The sequence below is a fragment of the Desmodus rotundus genome, chromosome 5 (assembly GCF_022682495.2).
Source record: "Desmodus rotundus isolate HL8 chromosome 5, HLdesRot8A.1, whole genome shotgun sequence".
In the NCBI taxonomy this organism is placed as follows: Eukaryota; Metazoa; Chordata; class Mammalia; order Chiroptera; family Phyllostomidae; genus Desmodus; species Desmodus rotundus.
Window position 1 is genome coordinate 30,695,023 of NC_071391.1, and position 12,236 is coordinate 30,707,258.

General features: G+C 43.8%; 1 protein-coding gene across 2 annotated transcripts in view; it reads right to left on the reverse strand.

Moving 5' to 3' along the window:
• The window catches only part of NELL1 (neural EGFL like 1), a 716,398-nt gene that overhangs the window by 354,579 nt on the left and 349,583 nt on the right, over positions 1 to 12,236 (reverse strand). The window lies entirely within an intron of this gene.

Sequence of the window (12,236 nt, forward strand, 5' to 3'; positions counted from 1 at the left end):
ATAGCCTTGCATTGGAGAAAACGGACACTCCCCAAATTGCGATGACGGTGGTGACGGTGATGGTGGTGATGGTGATGGTGATGATGGCGCTGGTAAGTAGTAGTAATCATCATCATCATCATCATCATCATCATCATCATCATATCATCATATGACATCATCATCATCATCATCTTTGAACTTTAATTTGCCACTCATCAATCATCCGGTTACATATAATCAAATGCCATTCCACTTCATTAAACTCCACTGACTAGACACATCTGCATAAATATTCTACTGTCACTGCGAGTGCAATCCATACTGTTCTACTCCCAAGTGGCTCACTTTTTTCCAACAATACCATTTCCATTCATGGAAATTCCATCTTTCTAGTCTCACAAAATATAAACACTGAAATAATTTTTTTATATTTCCCTTTTTTAAATCTTCTCTACCCAACCAGCCAAGACCAAGTGCTTTACCCAGACTTTAATGAACATATTTACCGTGCAATCCACAAACTAGTCTCTGACCATCTAAGTCCCCTTCTTCCAAAGCAGACTACCACTAGGTCAATCACATGAATGCCTAGATCAGGGGTTCATAACTTCTTGTGTCTGATCAACTCTGGGAGCCTCATCTGACCTCTGTGTTTTCTCATAACTTTGCATTCTTTATCAGCTGCTCCAAACCACAGGGCCTCTTCCTTCTTTTACCACCGTTTTTACTTAGACATAGTACTACAGTATAGAGCATTACCTCCAAATTATTCCCCATATAACAAAGTTGTGTGCCCAGTTCTACATTAAGTTCCTTACAGACAGAGGCACTTCTGAACTCGCCAGTACCCACAAGCCCTATGCCACCCCCAACACGGCTGGAAATACAGAAAGTGCTACATAAATGCATACTGATTGACCGGCAGAGTATAACCACCATTGTGCTCAAGAATGACCATCCTGCCGTTGTTATAGATAGATAAACTTTCAATGGGTTCCCACAACACTTAGAATTAAATCTAGCCCTGGCTGGAGTGCTTGCCTACAAACCAAAAAGGTCACTGGTTGAGGGGGTGTGAGAGGCAACCTATCGATGTATCTATCACACATCGATGTTCCCTTCCCTCTCTTTCTCCCTCCCTTCCTGTCTCTAAAAATAAATAAATAAACTCTTTTTTTTAAAAAAGAATGAAATCTCAAATCCTTACCAGGGTCGATATGGCCCTATATGGCCTAATCTCCTTTTACTGGTCTAACCATTACCACTTACCTCTCACACAGGGCAGGACAGCCCCCTCACTGATCCTCAGACGCTAAGCTCAGCCCCCTTTTTTAGGAACTTGGTACTCATTGCTCCCCCTGACTACAGTGTCCCCACAGAGCTCTTTCACCTGTAGTCTCCCCTCACTCAGATTTGGGCTCAAATGGCCCAGGACCTCCCTAGGCCTTCTCCCCCTGTCCCCTAGGAAATAGCCCTCTTGGGCTCACCAATCATTTCCTAATCCTTGGCCCTGTTTTGTTTTTCTTCACAGCACTTACACTGAAATAACAAGTTGCATTTTTTTATCAATGGTCCCCCTGTCTGGAACATGCACAGCATTGTGGCAGGAGTTTGTTCTGCAGCCCACACCAAGCACAGCAGATGCCCAAGTGTTTGTTGAATGAATGTTTGATACACAGATTAGAAAGATATGTTTCGTGATGCCTTAAATTCATCGATGTCTTTGTTTAAGGCCATGGGGTAAAAGCCCACTTCTGTTCTAGCCACTGCCGTGGGAAGGGGCTTGCCTTTTAGAATTTGAAAACAGTTTGCCAGGATTCAGGCATGACAATGAAACACCAAAGGCAGGGACCAGAAACTGGGAAATATTCTTAAAAGGTAAAAGCCAGTGTTCTACATATTTTACTTCTCATTTCCATAACCAAATTAAAGTGTATAAAGTAACTGAGGGGAAAGAGGAATCTAGTATTTACTGAGCAACTACTATGTTGCAGGTATTGTGAGATACATAGTTACATGTTTTATCTGCTGAATATGTGTGTCCCGCTTCCACTGAAGATTTTACATGTGTTAGCTCACTTCACTCTAATATTAAGGCAGAATAAAAAGTATTGCTATTAAGGAAAGTAAGGAAACAGGTTCAGATGCATTGAAGTCCTTGTTGCAGGTCACACGAATTGTGGAGCTAAGATGTAAATTCAGGACTTTCTGGCTCCAAAGCCAGGGCTCCACTCAGCACCATGCACCCTCTGTCCACTCGGTAAACCTGGTCATATCAACAGTGCTTTCTGAATCGTCTTCATCTGGTCTCTGAGAATCTGGACTAAGTAGACAATTACACACTTCCTTGGTTTCCTTCATGAGTTAACACTCACAGGACCTGCCTACACATTCCCAAGAAGTACAGGGTGGGGTTAAAGTAGGTTTACAGCTGTTCAGATGGAAAAATAACACAATAATTAATAAATAATGATACAAGAACAAACTGTGTGTTTCGTGTACTCATAACTGTAAACCTAGTCTTGCCCCACCCTGTACAATCACTATCATACCTAAGAAGAGATAAATACCTTTCTTTCCTTCATATCACTCAAGAAGTCTACAAAGAGACACTTTAAAAAAAAAAAAAAAAGGCTACAAACACATTGCTTATTCAATCTACATTTTCTCACCCAGCAAGTACTTGGCTGTTGAATGAGTGATAATCAGAACTGTCAAAATCAGGGGTTCTTTGTCAAAAGCAAAGGATGCCCCCCCTTTCAAGAGCACTCACGGCCAGGGAGGGTCCCACACCAGCCATGCCTTGACCCTTCCTAGGTCTTCCACTGGGGGAGTCTCTACTCCCAATACCAGTATAAAATCCTACTTCACAGCTCCAAAGCTATGAGTTTGAAGATGTTTGCTTCGGCCATCCCAGCCTGGAGCGCTGCCTGCCCTCTGACCTTCCTGATCTCTCCCCAATGCTCAGAATCACAGATTGTCAGAGATGTTAAAACAGAGGCCTCCGCCCTCATTTCGCCAACATAGAACGCGGACAGTTAGGTAAAGCATTTCGTCTGAAGTCATAAAACTAGCCAGTCAAAGCTGAGACCTGAATGCAGGTGTTCTGATACGTAGCTTCTGCTCTTTCCATGGCCCTCCATCACCTCTTCCCGCCTTTCCGCCAGCCCCAGGCCACTCCCTGAGGAACGGCACCCATTCTCACTGCACCACGAGCACATGCGTTGCTACCCTGGCTCCGTGGGCACCAGCCTAAACAAAGAGCAGAGCGAATACCAGAGCAGTGACATTTGCCAACAAGTGTTCAAAACCATTTACAGAACTTGGCGTGGAAGAACTTCAAAGGGGAGACCAGCGGTCCATCCTGAGCCCGTGTCTCCAGCTCTCCTTCACAGAAATCGCCTGAGGTAGAAAAGAAGGTTCTTTGATCACTTGTTTGATAATTCTAAGCCATAAGTCAATAGTGGTTAATAAAATATCATGTGGCCTAATTCAATATGCGTAAGTTATATGAAATATTCAGTGAAACAAACACAAGCAAAGAAGGAGTATGGCAGTGTGATGTTCATTCATTCTCTTAAAGCATCTGCTAAAAAGCTTTAAATATAAAACTTAAAGATGACTTTAAAATAAAGTTTTAGAAATCAAACAAAATTGTAATTGCAATGTTACACATGATTGCAGAGGTGCATGTAAGGAAAAAGAAAAAAAAAAAAAAGAACAAACTGGTGCCTATCTTGGCAGGTGCTGTGGCTAAAGAGAGGAAAGGCCATGACTCTACGCTTCAGAGAGGTAACAGTTTAATGGCTCTTCTGAAAAGCTGTTTATAACCTACCGTTCTCCTGTCACAGGTGATGAAGCTGAGGCCCAAGGAAGTAAAATGACTCACCCAAGGCCATGTAGTCTGTTAGCCTACATTAAAATAAGTCTCTTTAGTAACCCACGTCAAATTCTTTCCTCTCTACTCAATTCCATTTGGCAAACTAATCACAAGCATTCATGGCAAATGTTGACCCAAATTATTTGCTTAATATGTGGATAGTATCATTGTTTCTAAACATGAATCATCCAAACAACGATATCCACAGAAGCCAGCTGCAGACTTGACTTCATATTAGAGATGCCTTTCAGAAGTGAATGAACAGGTACCAGAGGTGGGTGAGCGGGCACATCCTAGTGGCAGGAGGAAAATTCCAACACAAGGCCTCCTGATACCCCTGCTCCCCTGCCAGCGTGTGCTGGCGCCCCGTGCTCAGTGTGGTACTAGAGCACATGTCTGCTTGGGTTTCCAGACCCTTACTGATGTCATCAGGTGTCCTCAAATAACCCCTTCTCTGAGCACCCGCAGAGTCCACCCATGCCCCCGAGTCTACCTATCACCTGCTGCTGAGCAGGCTATTTAGGGACCGTGACGACATGGCAGCATGAGTTCTGTGCATTTCATGCACTCAGTCCTCACCTGTCTTCTAGCCACAGAATAAAGCCAGTTGATTGCAAAGCCCCAAAGGACATGCTGCTGACCAAATGCAAAACACTGACCTCCTTGCAAAAACCTGTTGGTATCTGGGGACCATTCACGTAATGCATTTGTCCTCTGCATTAAAAATCCGGGGCTGCAACATTCTTTTCTTTTCTGAATTATTTATCAACAGCAGGGAAAATGGAAAACCACAGACATAAAAATAAAGGAAAAAGCAAGGCTCTTTTAGCTCCCCAGTTGCTTAGAGATATTTTCTGGCCCTGACACCACAGTTGCCACATTTACCCTGTAGAACTAAACGTGGAGGCCTTGTTAACCATACCGGGCCATGGGTGCTTAATGCTCTACATGCTGTGTGCACTGTACCCCTTCCTGAACTCCATTCCCCTTCTGAAAGGGGTGCTGTCCTAGTAAGGGCTGGGGCCATTAAAGCTGGGCTTTCCATTTAAAGGAAAATATAATAACACACCAGTTATCCGATGGCTTGACTTCAACTCAGGAAGACAGCCATGACCCAGACTGTGTGAAAGAAGTCTCTGAGGCATAAACGGCATGAAACCCATATATTTTATTCCACCGGAGAATACCAGAGACACATGTAAGCGAGAGAGGGAATGACAGACGTTCACTGATTTAGCAAGCTCTTTATCTAATCCCGAGCCATTCGTTAGCCGGCCTGCCCGTCCATCTCCTGTTCCCACAGCCTGTGACACTGTTTGTTATTCCAGAACTGGCACAGCTTGCACCTTTGCTTCACTCGTGCCTTCGCTTATCTGCCCCTTATCAGTGAGATCCGTCTAGACTGCCCCATATAAAATTCCAGCCCTGCCGCCCCAGCCCACCCATCTCCCTTCCCTCCCTCCATTTCTCTCCATAGTGCTTGTCTACCAGCATATTGTATATTTACCTTTTTACGGTTGACTCCCCTCAACTAAAACGTAAGCTCCGCTGATAGCAAAGTTTGGTCTGTTTTATTCACTGGTGTATTCCTGACATCTACAATAACACCTGGTGTTTAGCTTTCTCAATCTATGTTTGTTTAACGAATGAGAAATAAATAATGAAGAAATAATCACTCCCAGAGCTATAACATACGCTGATGCCCAGTATGTGTTAGGGAAGCAAGGAAAACTATGTAAATGTTTTTTCTGGAGTTGACATAGTAACAGGAAGAGATCTTTCCCTGATTTTTTTTTCCAATTTTTTTACTGTGGTAAAATACACATAACATAAAATGTATCATCTTAACCATTTTTGGGTTCAGTGGCATTCATGTTGTGAAACCATCAGCAGAACTCTTTTCATTTTGTAAAACTGAAGCAATAGCTGAAAAACTGAACGGTAACTCTCCTCTCCACAGCTATGGCAACCACCATTCTCCTTTTTGCCTCTAAGAATCTGACTACTCTAGGAATTACACGGACGGAGAATCCCATAGTATTTGCCCTTTCGTGACTGGCTTTTATCACTTAGTGTAATGTTCTCTGTGATTCACCCATGTGGTGGCATGCCAGAATTTCCTTCCTTTTTAAGGCCGAATGATATTCCACTGTATGTATGTACCACATGGATCTGTGAAGGGACGTTTCAGGGCTTCCACATTTTAGCCGTTGTAAAATAATGCCATTATCAACATGGGTATACGAACGCCTCTTCAAGACCCTGCTTTAAATTATTACGGATATACGAGGTCTGTCCAGAAGAAGTCCAGCCATTGTTAATATAACGAGAACAACTTGCATGACATTGATGTAACCTCGCAGCCAAGGAGGGTGCACTGGAATGTGCATGTGTGAACAATGACAACTCACTGTACTAGTCAGTGGGGGTGGCAGACACCACTGACTGAGTGTGTGTACTGTGTGGCCATCGCATTCAAAATGACTGAGTAAGTAGAGCAATAAATCTGCATCAGATTTTGTGTTAAGCTTGAACATTCCTCCATGTAAGCTATTTGGATGATTCAGAAGGCTGCAGCTATGGGCAACTGGTGATTGGCAGCTTCATTACAACAACACACCCGCTCAGGCACCAGTCTCATGCAGAGCTTTTTGGCAAAACATCAGATCACCCAACTGGCTCAGCCCCCTACACCCCAGATCTGGCGCCCTGTGACTTCTGGCTTTTCCCAAAACTAAAATCACCTTTGAAAGGGAATAGATTTCAGGCCATCAGTGAGATTCAGGAAAATACGGTGGGGGCTGATGGCAACTGGGAGAACTGTGTGAGGTCCTACTGTGCTTACTTTGAAGGGACTGAGGCATTGTTGTCCTAGGTATAATGTTTCTTATATGTTGTATCTTCTTCAAGAAATGTCTCTATTTTTCATATTGCATGGCTGGATACCTTCTGGACAGACCACAAATATCCCAAAGTAAAATCACTGGATTATATGACTTTTAACCTATTTTAAATTTTTTGAGGAAGCACCAAACTGTTTTGCACACCAGCTACACCATTTAACATTCCCACCAACAGTGCCAAGGGTTCCAATTTCTCCACATCTGTGCCAACACCTGTTGTTTTCTTTTTCATGGCATTTTTGACCCTGAATCTCTCACTGAACTCATCACTTGTCAGTTTGGTCATCAGTAATAATGCACACACATAAATGAATTTAATTAAAAAGGTAAAGAAAATAAGATTCCAGGAGAAACGCTAGATTAACAAACCCAACAGTAGGTCAAGGGGAAATAGGAGATGGGAGAAGACATGAAATAAAAGAAATCGTGTTCAAATACTGGTGGCATGAATCAAAACTTCAGTAGCATTGGGAGGTAATGTTTGCGCTATTTTATGACCTGTTGGTTTTGTAAATCCTAACAATACAGATTGGACTCCTTACAGGTCTCTAGCATCCAAACTATTTGAAAATCCTGATACTGTAATGCTTTCCCTACATTCAACCAATGAATCAGACTGGCAAAATGAAGGCCAAAAGAGGAGAAAAGGCTAGCTGATCAAGGTAATACTCTGAATTTTAAAGGACAAAGAATTCAATAAGGAAATACAACGATGCAAAACAGAGCCACAAGGCAACGGCCCAGTAAAGGATACCTGTCTGGTAACAAAGTGTCATGTAAAAAATTATGCAGGGTCCTTACACCACCAGGAGCTGTGTTAAGATGACATAGTTCTTTAGCATCCTACTTTTCCCTAAAATGCCCCTTAACGAACAACACCTGAGAAACTGACTGCTCCTCATTCAGGATGTGTATTTCCCACTTGGGGCTGGCCGGGGCTTCGTTCTCTGACTCACTCTTGATCCAAAGTGAGGCAAAACAATGATCACCATCGATCACAATAGAGGAAGAATAAACACATGTATATAAGAAAGCCAGTGAAGACAGAGAAGCAACTAAATGCTAATACTTCTCCAATATGGTAAAAACTATAATAATGCATCCATAGAAAAGAATATTTTGCAGGCATGAGCAGTTAATTTTTGAAGTAATGTAATGGGGTGTTCAGGCAAAAAGTCCTCAAAGCCTCCACGTGCTTGGGGGAATGGGGAAGTGGAAGACTGCCACTGAGAGCTACTCTGCATACTTATGACAACTTGGCCAGTTTAATAGCTGTGGTAATAGCCGTGCTTGTGCCCAGGGCAAGGGAGCTGGGCAAGGCTTTCTGAATGCATGCTGGGAGGCATTGGCACCTGCAGGAGAGGTGGGAAGGAGGTTTGCCCTGCTTCAACACCATCTGGCCCGGATTGCCAGGACTGGTCACGGCGGCTGAGAGAATGTGAACTGTACAGAGAACTGGCAAGTGTAATCCATTGTGGGAGGAGTCACAAACGGGGTGATGCCAGAAACTCGGGGTCAGGTTTTAAACTAGGCGAAGCAGCCAGAAGGGGGATTTTGCCATGCAGTTTGAAAGGGTATGGGAGGGCCCCCACTGGCCAGCCATGAGGCTGGTGTGGAAGGAGGTGCCACGCAGTTTGGGATTAAGAGCTGGAGAACGTGGCGGCATGGGTGATGGAATTGCAGGGGACCTGTGCAGCCAAGCAGGAATTAAAGGAGATGCCTGAATGCTGAACTGTGACCGGGATTGCTAGCTGCAGACTGGTGTTTTTTTTCCTAAGAGATGATATCTCTCTGACTGGCATATTCTGAAACTGGCCTGGTTTGGCAAAGGGAGGCAAGACTGTGTGTTTGTGGGTGTTTTAAAGGGAGTGGGACTTAACAGCAGAATCCTGCCACTATTCTAAATCTGTATAACTTTTAAATAAACAGTCCCTTCCCTTTTCACCAAACTCTGGCATTGGGAGTCATGCTCCTTGGTGGTGGACAACTGGACCCCCCAACTGCTTCAGAACAGCATAGACTGGGTTCTGCAACAGTAACTCTTGAAATAAGTAGAAAAAAATTAAAATATTAACTGGTAGAAGCAGTGTGATTTCCACAATGCAGAATACAGATATAGGCATAGAAAACTCACTAGGAAGAAATATTCCAAAATGTTATTAGAAGTTGCTTTTACAGGGTTGAATTAAAAGGTTTCTCTTTTCTTTTTATTCTTCTCTATTGCTTAGTGTTATTGTAATATGCACGTATTACTGTTATAATTAGAAAGAGTCTCATACAGTTTTATCAAACTGCTATTTTCTTTGCATGCCTCTCTGCTATAAACCTCTCCATGGACATTTCCCAGCTGCCAAGGACCTCATCCTGGAGTCGAACCTAGAGCAAGCTTCTGACATTCCATCCTTCTCCTGAAAGCAGTTTGTCCTGTGGCTACCCCCAGACGCCAGTCAGCAGAACTGATCAATGCCGAAGGTGTTTGCAGGTGAGTGGGTTTCCCTTCTCAGGAAAAAACTTAAAAGTTAAAAGGGAGCTTCTAGAACACATTCCAAAGCTCAGTGCCCGTCAGGGCGCACACAGACTCATGTTTCTCTCTCACTTCGATGTCTCTCTCTTTCCTGCTCCCTTCCTCACTCTCTAAAATCAATAAACATATCCTCAGGTGAGGAATTAAAAATAAAAAAGAAAGACTATGTTCTCTCCACTGTTAGAAAAAGAAAAAAGAAACACATTCCTTGCTCGTCACAGACCACTGTGAAATCCATTTCTTACTGGTCTCCTTAACCCATCAGTCTAAAGCACCTGACTGCAGGCCCCTGTTCCCAAAACATCTGACCATTATCTACAGAAACTGAGGGGCTCAAAGCAAGTGGCCTTCCAAAGGTATTTCAAGGCGCCTTGGCATCCCCGGAGTGCTTCAAAGGCTACTCGGTGAGAAGGGGACGGTTGGGAGGGGGAATTTGGTAGAGCTTTTAGGGCTTCCACACCAAGTGCCATCCATGATTCAGTCATTGGGTTGGGGTCTTCCATGGGTTGAAACCTTTAAACCCAGCCTTCTCTCATGGTGTTCTAAACTGAGACATGGAACATTTCAGGAATCACAAGATTCCCAAAGCTTGTAAATGGAACAGCTGTGGGTTAAATAGGGTTCTCTTGGCCAGAGTGTCAGGTTCTCTCTGCCATTCTAATAATGGCTATTGTTTACTGAGCATGTGCAGACAACACGGCATTCGCATTAGAAAAGTGAACCGCTTGCACTGTTGGTGGGAATGCAGACTGGTGCAGCCACTGTGCAAAACAGTGTGCAGTTTCCTCAGAAAATTAAACATGGAGCCGAACTGCCTTATGATCCAGCAATTCCACTTCTGTGAGTATATCCAAAGAAACCTGAAACAGTAATTGGAAAGAATACATGCTCCCCTATGTTCATTGCAGCGTTATTTACAACAGCCAAGATTTGGAAGCAGCCCAAGCACCCATCAGTAGTTGGGTAGGTAATACAGATGTGGTACATTTACACAATGAAATACTGCTGGACAGGAAAAGGAAGAAAATCTTACCTTTCGCGACAGCTTGGATGGACCTGGAAAGTATTATGCTAAGTGAAATAAAATGAATGAAATAAACTAACAAACAAAATAGAAACAGACCCATAGGTACAGAGAAGAGACTGACACTGTCAGAGGGGAGAGGCATTGGGGGACTGGGTGAAATAGGTGAAAAGGTCAAGTGAAGAAACCCTCAAACCCTCCTAGACAGCGTGGGGGGTGGGGGCAGGCAGAGGAGGCAAGAGGGTGAAGGGTGATAAACGGTGACTAAAGGAGTCTTAACTCTGGGAGGTGAACACACAATACAATATACAAGATGCGTTATAAAGCTGTGCACATGAAACCTATGTAAGTTTAGTAATCAATGTCAAGTCAATGAATTCAGTAATTTTTTTAAATGATAGAGGCCTCTTCAAAGAGCTCTGAGGTTGCACTGGAGTGTCTGGAGTTAGGAGGCCTGCATTGCTGTCTCGGCTCCACGACTCTCTAGACCGCGGCTCTGGACAATTCCTTAACCTCCCTGCACCTCACGTTAGATTCCTCAACTACAAAATACAACAAAGGGCCAACATTTACTGAGGATGTTCTCTGTGCCGAGCCCTCTTCCAAGCACTTCATAAGCATTACCCCATGAGCTTCTCCAAGATTCTGAAAGGCGTGTCCCTTTCCCAGCACTTGATGCTACTAATAAATGCCCGGAGTTGGGGCGGAAACCCAGGCTTGTCTGACGCAGAGCCTTCTGTTTTCCCCACTTCTACACAGGTCACCTCCAGGTCACACTTCAGATCAACAAACAAGAAGACCGATCTATTTCTGAAGCACCAGTCACCCCATTACTTCTCAATTCTTCTACGCCAGATCTCCTATTCGACAGCAAAATCAAACTGCTCCAGACACCCTCCTGTGGAAAACACTCTGTCTCTTCCATCCACTAATTAACGTCCTTCTTCCTCCCACAGCCACGTTCTTTCCCACAGCATTTATTGCCCGTACCTCAGTCTGGCACTCAGTTATACGTGCTATGAAATCACTCTTCTTAAATGTAAATTTTATGTCTCCCAAAGAGGCCATTACCGCCCAGAGGTCAGGAACCGTATCTCACAGAATCAAGGAACTGGACAAGTTATTATATTCTTTTGCAAAGTTATTTTTTAAAAGAAGCTGTACTCTTTTCAAAGACACCTTATTTGAAATCTCGGCACCTCTGCCTGAGCCCAGAGGGAAGTGCTGAGTGCTGAAATGCTTTCAGTGAGCCGGCGGTGGCGGCACAGCGAGATCCCACATGGCCGGAGTCTCACCTAGCGGTTGCTTTGCTATGGGAACCCTGGTCTTCTCTGTCTCCCACCTGTGTCTCTCTCTGTCATGGCCACAGACCAAAAATAAGCGGACCAACTGCTTTGAACCTGGAAACCTCGCCAGAGGGGCCTCTGAGAGATAAGGCAGGAAGGGCCTGACTACTGGATCTCCTTCCAGGATCCACAAAGAAGGAAAAAGGCGCAGTAAATTAAAGTGCCCTCAGCCATCATGTTGGCCAATCAGATTCTGCAGGAAGGTGATGAAACAAAGCCACCCCTCTTCGTCGCTTCAGTTCAGACCTGTGTGTCAATAAGGACAAAAGGCAGGAGCTCCGCCGAGCCATAGATGTAAAAAAAATGTGATCTAGTGGGATGACAGCAGACTATCAAGAAATACCTCTGTGTCATCTCTGTTTAGCATTTTCTGTTCTCTAATATTTCATAACAATTTTTTGATAATAAAACATGATGCAGATTCATTGCATTGTATTTCATTCCACAGAAAATGTGAGAAATGCATATACTGTAAAGAAAAAATGTCATGTACAAACATCCATGCACAGATCCTTTGTTAGTTAGTTATTTGGGGGACTATCCCTCCATGTGTTTCCACGTGTCTGTGTTTGCACGT